This window comes from Ranitomeya imitator, chromosome 2 (genome assembly GCF_032444005.1).
Source record: "Ranitomeya imitator isolate aRanImi1 chromosome 2, aRanImi1.pri, whole genome shotgun sequence".
NCBI lineage: Eukaryota > Metazoa > Chordata > Amphibia > Anura > Dendrobatidae > Ranitomeya > Ranitomeya imitator.
In genome coordinates, this window is record NC_091283.1 from 403,838,614 (window position 1) to 403,853,190 (window position 14,577).

A 14,577-nucleotide genomic window follows, 5' to 3' on the forward strand; every position below is an offset into this window, starting at 1 on the left:
CGGGAGCATGGACATCAGAGGCAAAGACCAAGGAATTATCTTCCTGAGCATAACCCTTCCACTTAACCAGATACTGGAGTTTCCGTCTTGAAACACGAGAATCCAAAATCTTCTCCACAATATACTCCAACTCCCCCTCCACCAAAACCGGGGCAGGAGGATCAACAGATGGAACCATAGGTGCCACGTATCTCCGCAACAATGACCTATGGAATACGTTATGAATGGAAAAAGAATCTGGAAGGGTCAGACGAAAAGACACAGGATTAAGAACCTCAGAAATCCTATACGGACCAATGAAACGAGGTTTAAACTTAGGAGAGGAAACCTTCATAGGAATATGACGAGAAGATAACCAAACCAAATCCCCAACACGAAGTCGGGGACCCACACAGCGTCTGCGATTAGCGAAACGTTGAGCCTTCTCCTGGGACAAGGTCAAATTGTCCACTACATGAGTCCAAATCTGCTGCAACCTGTCCACCACAGTATCCACACCAGGACAGTCCGAAGACTCAACCTGCCCTGAAGAGAAACGAGGATGGAACCCAAAGTTGCAGAAAAACGGCGAAACCAAGATAGCCGACCTGGCCCGATTATTAAGGGTGAACTCAGCCAAAGGCAAAAAGGACACCCAGTCATCCTGATCAGCAGAAACAAAGCATCTCAGATATGTTTCCAAGGTCTGATTGGTTCGTTCGGTCTGGCCATTAGTCTGAGGATGGAAAGCCGAGGAAAAAGACAAGTCAATGCCCATCCTAGCACAAAAGGCTCGCCAAAACCTCGAAACAAACTGGGAACCTCTGTCAGAAACGATATTCTCTGGAATGCCATGTAAACGAACCACATGCTGGAAGAACAATGGCACCAAATCAGAGGAGGAAGGTAATTTAAACAAGGGTACCAAATGGACCATCTTAGAGAAGCGATCACAAACCACCCAAATGACTGACATTTTTTGAGAGACGGGAAGATCAGAAATAAAATCCATAGAGATATGTGTCCAAGGCCTCTTCGGGACCGGCAAGGGCAAAAGCAACCCACTGACACGAGAACAGCAGGGCTTAGCCCGAGCACAAATCCCACAGGACTGCACAAAAGAACGCACATCCCGCGACAGAGATGGCCACCAAAAGGATCTAGCCACTAACTCTCTGGTACCAAAGATTCCAGGATGACCAGCCAACACCGAACAATGAACCTCAGAGATAACTTTATTCGTCCACCTATCAGGGACAAACAGTTTCTCCGCTGGGCAACGATCAGGTTTATTAGCCTGAAATTTTTGCAGCACCCGCCGCAAATCAGGGGAGATGGCAGACACAATTACTCCCTCTTTGAGAATACCCGCCGGCTCAGATAAACCCGGAGAGTCGGGCACAAAACTCCTAGACAGAGCATCCGCCTTCACATTTTTAGAGCCCGGAAGGTATGAAATCACAAAATCAAAACGGGCAAAAAACAGCGACCAACGAGCCTGTCTAGGATTCAACCGCTTGGCAGACTCGAGATAAGTCAAGTTCTTATGATCAGTCAAGACCACCACGCGATGCTTAGCTCCTTCAAGCCAATGACGCCACTCCTCGAATGCCCACTTCATGGCCAGCAACTCTCGATTGCCAACATCATAATTTCGCTCAGCAGGCGAAAACTTCCTGGAAAAGAAGGCGCATGGTTTCATCACCGAGCAATCAGAACTTCTCTGCGACAAAACAGCCCCTGCTCCAATCTCAGAAGCATCAACCTCGACCTGGAATGGAAGCGAAACATCTGGTTGACACAACACAGGGGCAGAAGAAAAACGACGCTTCAACTCTTGAAAAGCTTCCACAGCAGCAGAAGACCAATTGACCACATCAGCACCCTTCTTGGTCAAATCGGTCAATGGTTTAGCAATACTAGAAAAATTGCAGATGAAGCGACGATAAAAATTAGCAAAGCCCAGGAACTTTTGCAGACTTTTCAGAGATGTCGGCTGAGTCCAATCATGGATGGCTTGGACCTTAACAGGGTCCATCTCGATAGTAGAAGGGGAAAAGATGAACCCCAAAAATGAAACCTTCTGAACACCAAAGAGACACTTAGATCCCTTCACAAACAAAGAATTAGCACGCAGGACCTGAAACACCGTTCTGACCTGCTTCACATGAGACTCCCAATCATCCGAGAAGATCAAAATGTCATCCAAGTACACAATCAGGAATTTATCCAGGTACTCTCGGAAGATGTCATGCATAAAGGACTGAAACACTGATGGAGCATTGGCAAGTCCGAATGGCATTACTAGATACTCAAAATGGCCCTCGGGCGTATTAAATGCAGTTTTCCATTCATCGCCTCGCTTAATACGCACAAGATTATACGCACCACGAAGATCTATCTTGGTGAACCAACTAGCCCCCTTAATCTGAGCAAACAAATCAGATAACAACGGCAAGGGGTACTGAAATTTAACCGTGATCTTATTTAGAAGGCGGTAATCTATACAAGGTCTCAGCGAACCATCTTTCTTGGCCACAAAAAAGAACCCTGCTCCTAATGGCGACGATGACGGGCGAATATGCCCCTTCTCCAAGGACTCCTTCACGTAACTCCGCATAGCGGCGTGCTCAGGCACAGATAAATTAAACAGTCGACCCTTTGGGAATTTACTACCAGGAATCAAATCGATAGCACAATCACAATCCCTATGCGGAGGTAGGGTATCGGACTTGGGCTCATCAAATACATCCCGGTAATCAGACAAGAACTCTGAAACCTCAGAAGGGGTGGATGACGAAATAGACAGAAATGGGACATCACCATGTACCCCCTGACAACCCCAGCTGGACACAGACATGGATTTCCAATCTAATACTGGATTATGGACTTGTAGCCATGGCAACCCCAACACGACCACATCATGCAGATTATGCAACACCAGAAAGCGAATAACCTCCTGATGTGCAGGAGCCATGCACATGGTCAGCTGGGTCCAGTACTGAGGCTTATTCTTGGCCAAAGGCGTAGCATCAATTCCTCTCAATGGAATAGGACACTGCAAGGGCTCCAAGAAAAACCCACAACGCCTAGCATACTCCAAGCCCATCAAATTCAGGGCAGCGCCTGAATCCACAAATGCCATGACAGAATAAGATGACAAAGAGCAGATCAAGTTAACGGACAAAAGAAATTTTGACTGTACCATACCAATGGTGGCAGACCTAGCGAACCGCTTAGTGCGCTTAGGACAATCAGAGATAGCATGAGTGGAATCACCACAGTAGAAACACAGCTCATTCTGACGTCTGTGTTCTTGCCGTTCAACTCTGGTCAAAGTCCTATCGCACTGCATAGGCTCAGGTTTATGCTCAGATAATACCGCCAAATGGTGCACAGATTTACGCTCACGCAAGCGTCGACCGATTTGAATGGCCAAAGACATAGACTCATTCAGACCAGCAGGCATAGGAAATCCCACCATGACATCCTTAAGGGCTTCAGAGAGACCTTTTCTGAAAATAGCTGCGAGCGCACCTTCATTCCATTGAGTGAGTACGGACCACTTTCTAAATTTCTGACAATATACCTCTATCTCATCCTGACCCTGACACAGAGTCAGTAAATTTTTCTCTGCCTGATCCACTGAATTTGGTTCATCGTACAGCAATCCGAGCGCCAGGAAAAAAGCATCAATATTACATAATGCAGGATCTCCTGGCGCAAGAGAAAATGCCCAGTCCTGAGGGTCGCCACGTAAAAAAGAAATAATGATCCTAACATGTTGAACTGGGTCACCAGGGGAGCGAGGTTTCAAAGCCAGAAATAGTTTACAATTATTTTTGAAACTAAGAAACTTAGTTCTATCTCCAAAAAACAAATCAGGAATAGGTATTCTAGGTTCTAACATAGATTTCTGATCAATACTGTCTTGAATCTTTTGTACTCTTGCCGTGAGCTGATCCACACAAGAAGACAGACCTTTAATGTCCATCGCTACACCTGTGTCCTGAACCACCCAAATGTCTAGGGGGAAAAAAAAGGCAAAACACAGTGCAGAGAAAAAAAAATGGTCTCAGAACTTCTTTTTTCCCTCTATTGAGAATCATTAGTACTTTGGGCCTCCAGTACTGTTATGATCTGGCAATTCAGTACCACAATGGACATAGAAGTCAGAGCACATACAGTGACCTGACAATAACCCAAAAACATAGAACGAGCTCTGAGACGTGGGAACTCTGCTGACCGCAATCCCTAATCCTCTCCAACCACACTAGAGGCAGCCGTGGATTGCGCCTAACGCTCCCTATGCAACTCGGCACAGCCTGAGAAGCTAGCTAGCCTGAAGATAGAAAAATAAGCCTACCTTGCCTCAGAGAAATACCCCAAAGGAAAAGGCAGCCCCCACATATAATGACTGTGAGTTAAGATGAAAAGACAAACGTAGAGATGAAATAGATTTAGCAAAATGAGGCCCGACTTTCTGAACAGAGCGAGGATAGGAAAGGTAACTTTGCGGTCAACACAAAACCCTACAAACAACCACGCAAAAGGGGGCAAAAAGACCCTCCGTACCGAACTAACGGCACAGAGGTACACCCTCTGCGTCCCAGAGCTTCCAGCAAGCAAGAAAAAACAAATAAGCAAGCTGGACAGAAAAAAACAGCAAACAAAAAACAAAAGCGGAACTTAGCTATGCAGAGCAGCAGGCCACAGGAACGATCCAGGAGGAAACAGATCCAATACTAGAACATTGACTGGAGGCCAGGATCAAAGCACTAGGTGGAGTTAAATAGAGCAGCACCTAACGACTTCACCACATCACCTGAGGAAGGAAACCCAGAAGCCGCAGTACCACTCTCCTCCACCAACGGAAGCTCACAGAGAGAATCAGCCGAAGTACCACTTGTGACCACAGGAGGGAGCTCTGCCACAGAATTCACAACAGCCGTGGATTGCTCCTAACGCTCCCTATGCAACTCGGCACAGCCTAAGGAACTAGCTAGCCCTAAAGATAGAAAAATAAAGCCTACCTTGCCTCAGAGAAATTCGCCAATGGAAAAGGCAGCCCCCCACATATAATGACTGTGAGTAAAGATGAAAATACAAACACAGAGATTAAATAGATTAAGCAAAGTGAGGCCCGACTTACTGAACAGACTGAGGATAGGAAAGGTAGCTTTGCGGTCAGCACAAAAACCTACAAAAAGACCACGCAGAGGGCGCAAAAAGACCCTCCGCACCGACTCACGGTGCGGAGGCGCTCCCTCTGCGTCCCAGAGCTTCCAGCAAGCAAGACAACAATCCAAATAGCAAGCTGGACAGAAAAATAGCAAACCAGAGAAAAATAAGCAGTCACTTAGCTTCTGCTGGGAAGACAGGTCACAAGAACGATCCAGGAGAGAACTAGACCAATACTGGAACATTGACAGGTGGCATGGAGCAAAGATCTAAGTGGCGTTAAATAGAGGAGCCAGCTAACGAATTAACCTCGTCACCTGTGGAAGGAAACTCAGAAACACCCACAGCCACCAGAGAAAGTCCATGGACAGAACCAGCCGAAGTACCATTCATGACCACAGGAGGGAGCCCGACAACAGAATTCACAACAGTGGTGTTTTGGATCATTGTCTTGCTGAAAGATCCATCCCCTGCGTAACTTCAACTTTGTCACTGATTCATGAACATTATTGTCAAGAATCTGCTGATACTGAGAGGAATCCATGCATCCCTCAACTTTAACAAGATTCCCGGGGCCGGCATTGGCCACACAGCCCCAATGCATGATGGAACATCCACCAAATTTTACTGTGGGTAGCAAGTGTTTTTCTTGGAATGCTGTGGGAGGTGGAGCCGCATATTCATCACTGTAATGTGCGGCACCACGTGACCACTCATACAGGACAAGCAGCGACGCTGAGTGGATGTATGCGCCGAGGGAGTTGGGTAAGTATTTTAATGCCAGCGGGCGGGCGCACAGGGGGTGGGAGGGGGCAGATTACCGGCAACTTTATTTTAAAAACAAAAATAAATTAAAAAAAAGATTATTCATTCCTTCTTTCCAGCGAACGCTGCTGGAGAGAAGAAATGAATGGGGCTTCAGCACCACACGTGTAGCACTTACAGTACTTACAGTAGCGCTGTCTCCTGCACGGCACACGGACTGCACACAGACAACATCCGTGTGCGGTACGTGTTTTACACGGACCCATTGACTTTAATGGGTCTGTGTAATACGTGCGCTCCCACGAACACTGACATGTCTCCATATTTTTCAAACGGACACACGGTCCGTGAAAACACGCTGACATGTGCAGAGACACATTGATTTTAATGTGTCTACGTGAGTCAGTGTCTCTGGTACGTGAGGAAACTGTCACCTCACGTACCGGAGCCACTGACGTGTGAAACCGGCCAAATGAAAGCTGAAAGTCTGAACTTCAACTTCATCTGAATTGTTTTTTTTTTTTAAATTAATTATAGTAATGTCTTTAACCAAAATTAGAAAAATGTTGTCTCTGTCCAAATATATATGGACGTGACTGTAGATCTACAGATAGAAACAAAACAACCAGTACTCCTATTGTGAACACGTGCACGCTGCAAAACTGCATTATATAGACAAAAAAGAACACAGCAGCACATGTGCATGAATCTAGGCCATGGGAAAACACAGAAAAACATTAAAAACATTCAAAATGTTTTTGAGAAGTATAATCTATTTTGAATGTTTTTAATGTTTTTCTGTGTTTTCCCACGGCCTAGATTGATGCACATGTGCTGCTGTGTTCTTTTATGTCTATATAATGCAATTTTGCAGCGTGCATGTGTTAACATTAGGAGTACTGGTTGTTGTTTTTTTTTTTGTCTATTTAGTTATTGGATGCTGGCTGCCTCCAGACTGATCTTGCACTCCTCCCATTGACCTTGCAGGTGACGGTAATCAGCTCTACCTGCCCAGAAATTGTAGCCCAAGAGTGACATCTTTTGTCCATAGTTGTAGGCTGGTGGCCCCATAGTGGCATGTACAGGAGAGTAGGACCCATCAGACGGAGGTCACCTTGCTGTGGTTGATAGGCATACATGAATTGGCCAATTTATGCGCTAAGAACCTTCATTTTCATCTATTACTGTAAGTTTTGTAAAAAAAAAAAAATTTAAATATTTTTGAGAAGTATAATCTATTTTGAATGTTTTTCTGTGTTTTCACATGGCCTAGATTCATGCACATGTGCTGCTGTGATCTTTTTTGTCTATATCTACAGATATATCTATCTATCTGTCTATCTATCTATCTATCTGTATATCTATCTATCTATCTGTATATCTATCTATCTACAGTGCCTTGCGAAAGAATTCGGCCCCCTGGAACTTTTCAACCTTTTCCCACATATCATGCTTCAAACATAAAGATACAAATGTAAATTTTTGGTGAAGGATCAACAAGTGGAACACAATTGTGAAGTTGAACGAAATTTATTGGTTATTTTACATTTTTGTGGAAATTCAAAAACTGAAAATTGGGCGTGTAATATTATGCGGCCCCTTTAACTTAATACTTTGTTACGCCACCTTTTGCTGCGATTACGGCTGCATGTCGCTTGGGGTATGTCTCTATCAGTATAGATATATCTGTCTATCTAATATCTATCTATTATCTATCACCTATCTGTGTGTGTAAACATAATTCTTCAATGGAGTATGTAAATGAAGAGGTTGGATAAGATATTACATCACAAGTTTTTTTTAATTAAATAATAGATCTTTATTTAGCTTACAACATCGCATACAAATCAGCATGGAAAAACGCATGAAAATCCGCACGGATTTTTACCTGCGTTTTCTGCCAAGAGATGCAGAATCTGCACAGAACATTCCACAGGCAAATCTGCAACGTGTGCACATAGTATGTGGGCTGGTGGGGTTTGTGTGGCAGGGTTTTTTGTCCCAGTCCGGCCCTGTTTATTTTGCTTTACATACAAATCATTACCCTGGAAAGGATGTTCCCTAACATATTACCTAGGAAAATCCATTTTGGTTTCGTTTTTGTATGTTTTATTGTGCGCCTGTAAAAGTGGCGGAAGACTCTGACAACATTGGTCAAAGCAGTGACCTGGGAGTCAGGAATGCTTCCAGGGGCGATCCCCATGATGTTCCCATGTCATTTGAGCAGTGTTTCCATCAATTACTGACTTTTTTAGACCCTAAAAGGACCCCCGGGGGATCGCGGCAAAAATGCTCGGTTTTCCCATAGACTTACATTGGGCTCGGTGCTCGGGTCGAGTACCCGCGTATTCCAAATTGCTCGACCCGAGCAACAAGCACCCGAGCATTTTAGTGCTCACCCATTACTAGTAATAATGCCCCTCAGTGCCACGTACAAGTTATAATGCCTCCTCAGTGCCATGTACAAGTTATAATGCCCCCTCAGTGCCACATATAAGTAATAATGCCCCTCAGTGCCACATGTAAGTAATAATGCCCCTCAGTGCCACATATGAGTAATAATGCCCCACTCAATGCCACATATGAGTTGTAATGCTCCCTCAGTGCCACATATCAGTTACAATGCCCCCTCAGTGCCACGTACAAGTTATAATGCCCCTTCAGTGCCACATATAAGTTATAATGCCCCCTCAGTGCCACATGCAATTAGTAATGCCTGTCAGTGCCACATATATGTGGCACTGAGGGCGCATTGTAACTTATATGTGGCACTGACAGGCATTACTAATTGCATGTGGCACTGAGGGGGCATTATAACTTATCTATATATATAATTGTCTAAGGGTCACTTCCGTCTTTCTGTCTGTCCTTCTTTCTGTCATGGATATTCATTGGTTGCGGGCCTCGCGGCCTCTGTCTGTCATGGAATCCAAGTCGCTGATTGGTCTCGCCAGCTGCCTGTCATGGCTGCCGCGACCAATCAGCGATGGCCACAGTCCGATTAGTCCCTCCCCTACTCCCCTGCAGTCACAATGGCCGCCGCCCGCTCCATACTCCCTGCAGTCAGTGTGCCCGGCGCCCGCTCCATACTCCCCACAGTCAGTGTCCCCAGCGCCTGCTCCATACTCCCCGCTCCATACTCCCCGCAGTCAGTGTCCTCGGCGCCCACTCCATACTCCCCGCAGTCAGTGTCCCCGGCGCCCGCTCCATACTCCCCGCAGTCAGTGTCACCGGTGCCTGCTCCATACTCCCCGCAGTCAGTGTCACCGGTGCCCGCTCCATACTCCCCTCCGGTCACCGCTCACACAGGGTTAATGCCAGCGGTAACGGACCGCGTTATGCCGCGGGTAGCGCACTTCGTAACCGCTGCTATTAACCCTGTGTGACCAAGATTTTACTATTGATGCTGCCTATGCAGCGTCAATAGTAAAAAGATCTAATGTTAAAAACAATAAAAAAACAAAAAACCTGATATTCTCACCTTCCGTCGTCGGACGATGCACTCACGCCGGCCGCCATCTTCCGTTCCCAGAGATGCATTGCGAACTTACCCAGAAGACTTAGCGGTCTCGCGAGACCGCTAAGTCATCTGGGTAAGTTCGCAATGCATCCTGGGAACGGAAGATGGCGGCCGCATCACACAGCTTCGCTGGATCCCAGGGGTGAGTATATAACTATTTTTTATTTTAATTATTTTTTTTTAACAGGGATATGGTGCACACACTGCTAAATACTGCGTGGGCAGTGTTATATACCTACGTGACTGGCCAATATACTATGTGACTGGGCAATATACTACGTCGCTGGGCAATATACTAAGTGGCTGGGCAATATACTACGTCGCTGGGCAATATACTACGTGACTGGGCAATATACTACGTGACTGGGCAATATACTACATGGCTCTGCTGAATACTACGTCGCTGGGCAATATACTACGTCGCTGGACAATATACTACGTCACTGGGCAATATGCTACATGGCTCTGTGCTGAATACTACGTCGCTGGGCAATATACTACGTCACTGGGCAATATACTACATGGCTCTGTGCTGAATACTACGTCGCTGGGCAATATACTACGTCGCTGGGCAATATACTACGTCGCTGGGCAATATACTACGTGACTGGGCAATATACTACTTCACTGGGCAATATACTACGTCGCTGGGCAATATACTACGTGGCTGGGCAATATACTGTTGTGAATTCTGTGGCAGAGCTCCCTCCTGTGGTCACAAGTGGTACTTCGGCTGATTCTCTCTGGGAGCTTCTGTTTGTGGAGGAAAGTGGTACGGCGGCTTCTGAGTTTCCTCCCTCAGGTGATCTGGTGAGGTCGTTAGGTGCTTCTCTACTTAACTCCACCTAATGCTTTGATCCATGCTTCCTGTCAATGTTCCAGTGTTGGACTTGTTTTTCCCTGGATCATTCCTGTGGCCTGCTGCTCTGCATAGCTAAGTTCTTCTTTGCTATTTGTTTGCTATTTTTTCTGTCCAGCTTGTCTAATTGTTTTGCTGGAAGCTCTGGGACACAAAGGGTGTACCTCCGTGCCGTTAGTTCGGTACGGAGGGTCTTTTTGCCCCCTTTGCGTGGTTTTCTTTAGGGTTTTGTGTAGACCGCAAAGTTATCTTTCCTATCCTCGCTCTGTTAAGAAAGTCGGGCCTCACTTTGCTGAATCTATTTCATCCCTACGTTTGTCTTTTCATCTTAACTCACAGTCATTATATGTGGGGGGCTGCCTTTTCCTTTGGGGTATTTCTCTGAGGCAAGGTAGGCTTATTTTCTATCTTCAGGCTAGTTAGTTTCTCAGGCTGTGCCGAGTTGCATAGGCAGAGTTAGGCGCAATCCACGGCTGCCTCTAGTGTTGTTTGGAGAGGATTAGGGATTGCGGTCTGCAGAGTTCCCACGTCTCAGAGCTCGTTCTATTATTTTGGGTTATTGTCAGATCACTGTATGTGCTCTGACCGCTATGTCCATTGTGATACTGAATTGCCTATCACAACAGTACAGGAAGCCAAAAGTGCTAATGATTCTCAATAGAGGGAAAAAAGAAGTTCTGAGACCATTTTTTTTTTCTTTGCACTGTGTTTTGCCTTTTTTTTTCCCCTAAACATTTGGGTGGTTCAGGACACAGGTGTAGCAATGGACATTAAAGGTCTGTCTTCATGTGTGGATCAGCTCACGGCAAGAGTACAAAATATTCAAGATTTTGTGGTTCAGAATTCTTTGTTAGAACCGAGAATTCCTATTCCAGATTTGTTTTTTGGAGATAGAACTAAATTTCTGAGTTTCAAAAATAATTGTAAACTATTTCTGGCTTTGAAACCTCGCTCCTCTGGTGACCCAGTTCAACAGGTTAGGATCGTCATTTCTTTTTTGCGTGGCGACCCTCAGGGCTGGGCATTTTCTCTTGCGTCAGGAGATCCTGCATTAAGTAATATCGATGCGTTTTTTCTGGCGCTTGGATTACTGTACGATGAGCCTAATTCAGTGGATCAGGCAGAAAAAAATTTGCTGGCTCTTTGTCAGGCTCAGGATGAGATAGAGGTATATTGCCAGAAATTTAGAAAGTGGTCCGTGCTCACTCAATGGAATGAATCTGCGCTGGCAGCTATATTCAGAAAGGGTCTCTCTGAAGCCCTTAAGGATGTCATGGTGGGATTTCCTATGCCTGCTGGTTTGAATGAGTCTATGTCTTTGGCCATTCAGATCGGTCGACGCTTGCGTGAGCGTCAATCTGTGCACCATTTGGCGGTATTACCTGAGATTAAACCTGAGCCTATGCAGTGCGATAGGACTATGACCAGAGTTGAACGGCAAGAACACAGACGTCTGAATGGGCTGTGTTTCTACTGTGGTGATTCCACTCATGCTATCTCTGATTGTCCTAAGCGCACTAAGCGGTTCGCTAGGTCTGCCACCATTGGTACAGTACAGTCAAAATTTCTTCTGTCCGTTACCTTGATCTGCTCTTTGTCATCGTATTCTGTCATGGCGTTTGTGGATTCAGGCGCTGCCCTGAATTTGATGGACTTGGAATATGCTAAGCGTTGTGGGTTTTTCTTGGAGCCCTTGCAGTGTCCTATTCCATTGAGAGGAATTGATGCTACGCCTTTGGCCAAGAATAAGCCTCAATACTGGACCCAGCTGACCATGTGCATGGCTCCTGCACATCAGGAGGTTATTCGCTTTCTGGTGTTGCATAATCTGCATGATGTGGTCGTGTTGGGGTTGCCATGGCTACAAGCCCATAATCCAGTATTGGATTGGAAATCCATGTCGGTGTCCAGCTGGGTTTGTCAGGGGGTACATGGTGATGTTCCATTTCTGTCAATTTCGTCATCCACCCCTTCTGAGGTTCCAGAGTTCTTGTCTGATTACCGGGATGTATTTGATGAGCCCAAGTCCGATGCCCTACCTCCGCATAGGGATTGTGATTGTGCTATCAATTTGATTCCTGGTAGTAAATTCCCAAAAGGTCGACTGTTTAATTTATCCGTGCCTGAGCACACCGCTATGCGCAGTTATGTGAAGGAATCCCTGGAGAAGGGGCATATTCGCCCGTCATCGTCGCCATTAGGAGCAGGGTTCTTTTTTGTAGCCAAGAAGGATGGTTCGCTGAGACCGTGTATAGATTACCGCCTTCTTAATAAGATCACTGTTAAATTTCAGTACCCCTTGCCATTGTTATCTGATTTGTTTGCTCTGATTAAGGGGGCTAGTTGGTTCACCAAGATAGATCTTCGTGGTGCGTATAATCTGGTGCGAATCAGGCGAGGCGATGAATGGAAAACTGCATTTAATACGCCCGAGGGTCATTTTGAGTATCTAGTGATGCCATTCGGACTTGCCAATGCTCCATCAGTGTTTCAGTCCTTTATGCATGACATCTTCCGAGAGTACCTGGATAAATTCCTGATTGTGTACTTGGATGACATTTTGATCTTCTCGGATGATTGGGAGTCTCATGTGAAGCAGGTCAGAACGGTTTTTCAGGTCCTGCGTGCTAATTCTTTGTTTGTGAAGGGATCAAAGTGTCTCTTTGGTGTGCAGAAGGTTTCATTTTTGGGGTTCATCTTTTCCCCTTCTACTATCGAGATGGATCCTGTTAAGGTCCAAGCCATCCATGATTGGACTCAGCTGACATCTCTGAAAAGTCTGCAAAAGTTCCTGGGCTTTGCTAATTTTTATCGTCGCTTCATCTGCAATTTTTCTAGTATTGCCAAACCATTGACCGATTTGACCAAGAAGGGTGCTGATTTGGTCAATTGGTCTTCTGCTGCTGTGGAAGCTTTTCAAGAGTTGAAGCGTCGTTTTTCTTCTGCCCCTGTGTTGTGTCAGCCAGATGTTTCTCTTCCGTTCCAGGTCGAGGTTGATGCTTCTGAGATTGGAGCAGGGGCTGTTTTGTCGCAGAGAGGTTCTGATTGCTCAGTGATGAAACCATGCGCTTTTTTTTCCAGGAAGTTTTCGCCTGCTGAGCAAAATTATGATGTGGGCAACCGAGAGTTGCTTGCCATGAAGTGGGCATTCGAGGAGTGGCGTCATTGGCTTGAAGGAGCTAAGCATCGCGTGGTGGTATTGACTGATCATAAGAACTTGACTTATCTCGAGTCTGCTAAGCGTTTGAATCCTAGACAGGCTCGTTGGTCGCTGTTTTTTGCCCGTTTTGACTTTGTGATTTCGTACCTTCCGGGCTCTAAAAATGTGAAGGCAGATGCTCTGTCTAGGAGTTTTGTGCCCGACTCTCCGTGTTTATCTGAGCCGGCGGGTATCCTCAAAGAAGGAGTAATTGTGTCTGCCATCTCCCCTGATTTGCGGCGGGTGCTGCAAAAATTTCAGGCTAATAAACCTGATCGTTGTCCAGCGGAGAAACTGTTTGTCCCTGATAGGTGGACGAATAAAGTTATCTCTGAGGTTCATTGTTCGGTGTTGGCTGGTCATCCTGGAATCTTTGGTACCAGAGAGTTAGTGGCTAGATCCTTTTGGTGGCCATCTCTGTCGCGGGATGTGCGTACTTTTGTGCAGTCCTGTGGGATTTGTTCTCGGGCTAAGCCCTGCTGTTCTCGTGCCAGTGGGTTGCTTTTGCCCTTGCTGGTCCCGAAGAGGCCTTGGACACATATCTCTATGGATGTTATTTCAGATCTTCCCGTTTCTCAAAAGATGTCAGTCATTTGGGTGGTCTGTGATCGCTTTTCTAAGATGGTCCATCTGGTACCCTTGTCTAAATTGCCTTCCTCCTCTGATTTGGTGCCATTGTTCTTCCAGCATGTGGTTCGTTTGCATGGCATTCCAGAGAATATCGTTTCTGACAGAGGTTCCCAGTTTGTTTCGAGGTTTTGGCGAGCCTTTTGTGGTAGGATGGGCATTGACTTGTCTTTTTCCTCGGCTTTCCATCCTCAGACTAATGGCCAGACCGAACGAACCAATCAGACCTTGGAAACCTATCTGAGATGCTTTGTTTCTGCCGATCAGGATGACTGGGTGTCCTTTTTGCCTTTGGCTGAGTTCGCCCTTAATAATTGGGCCAGCTCGGCTACCTTGGTTTCGCCATTTTTCTGCAATTCTGGGTTCCATCCTCGTTTCTCTTCAGGACAGGTTGAGTCTTCGGACTGTCCTGGTGTGGATACTGTGGTGGACAGGTTGCAGCAGATT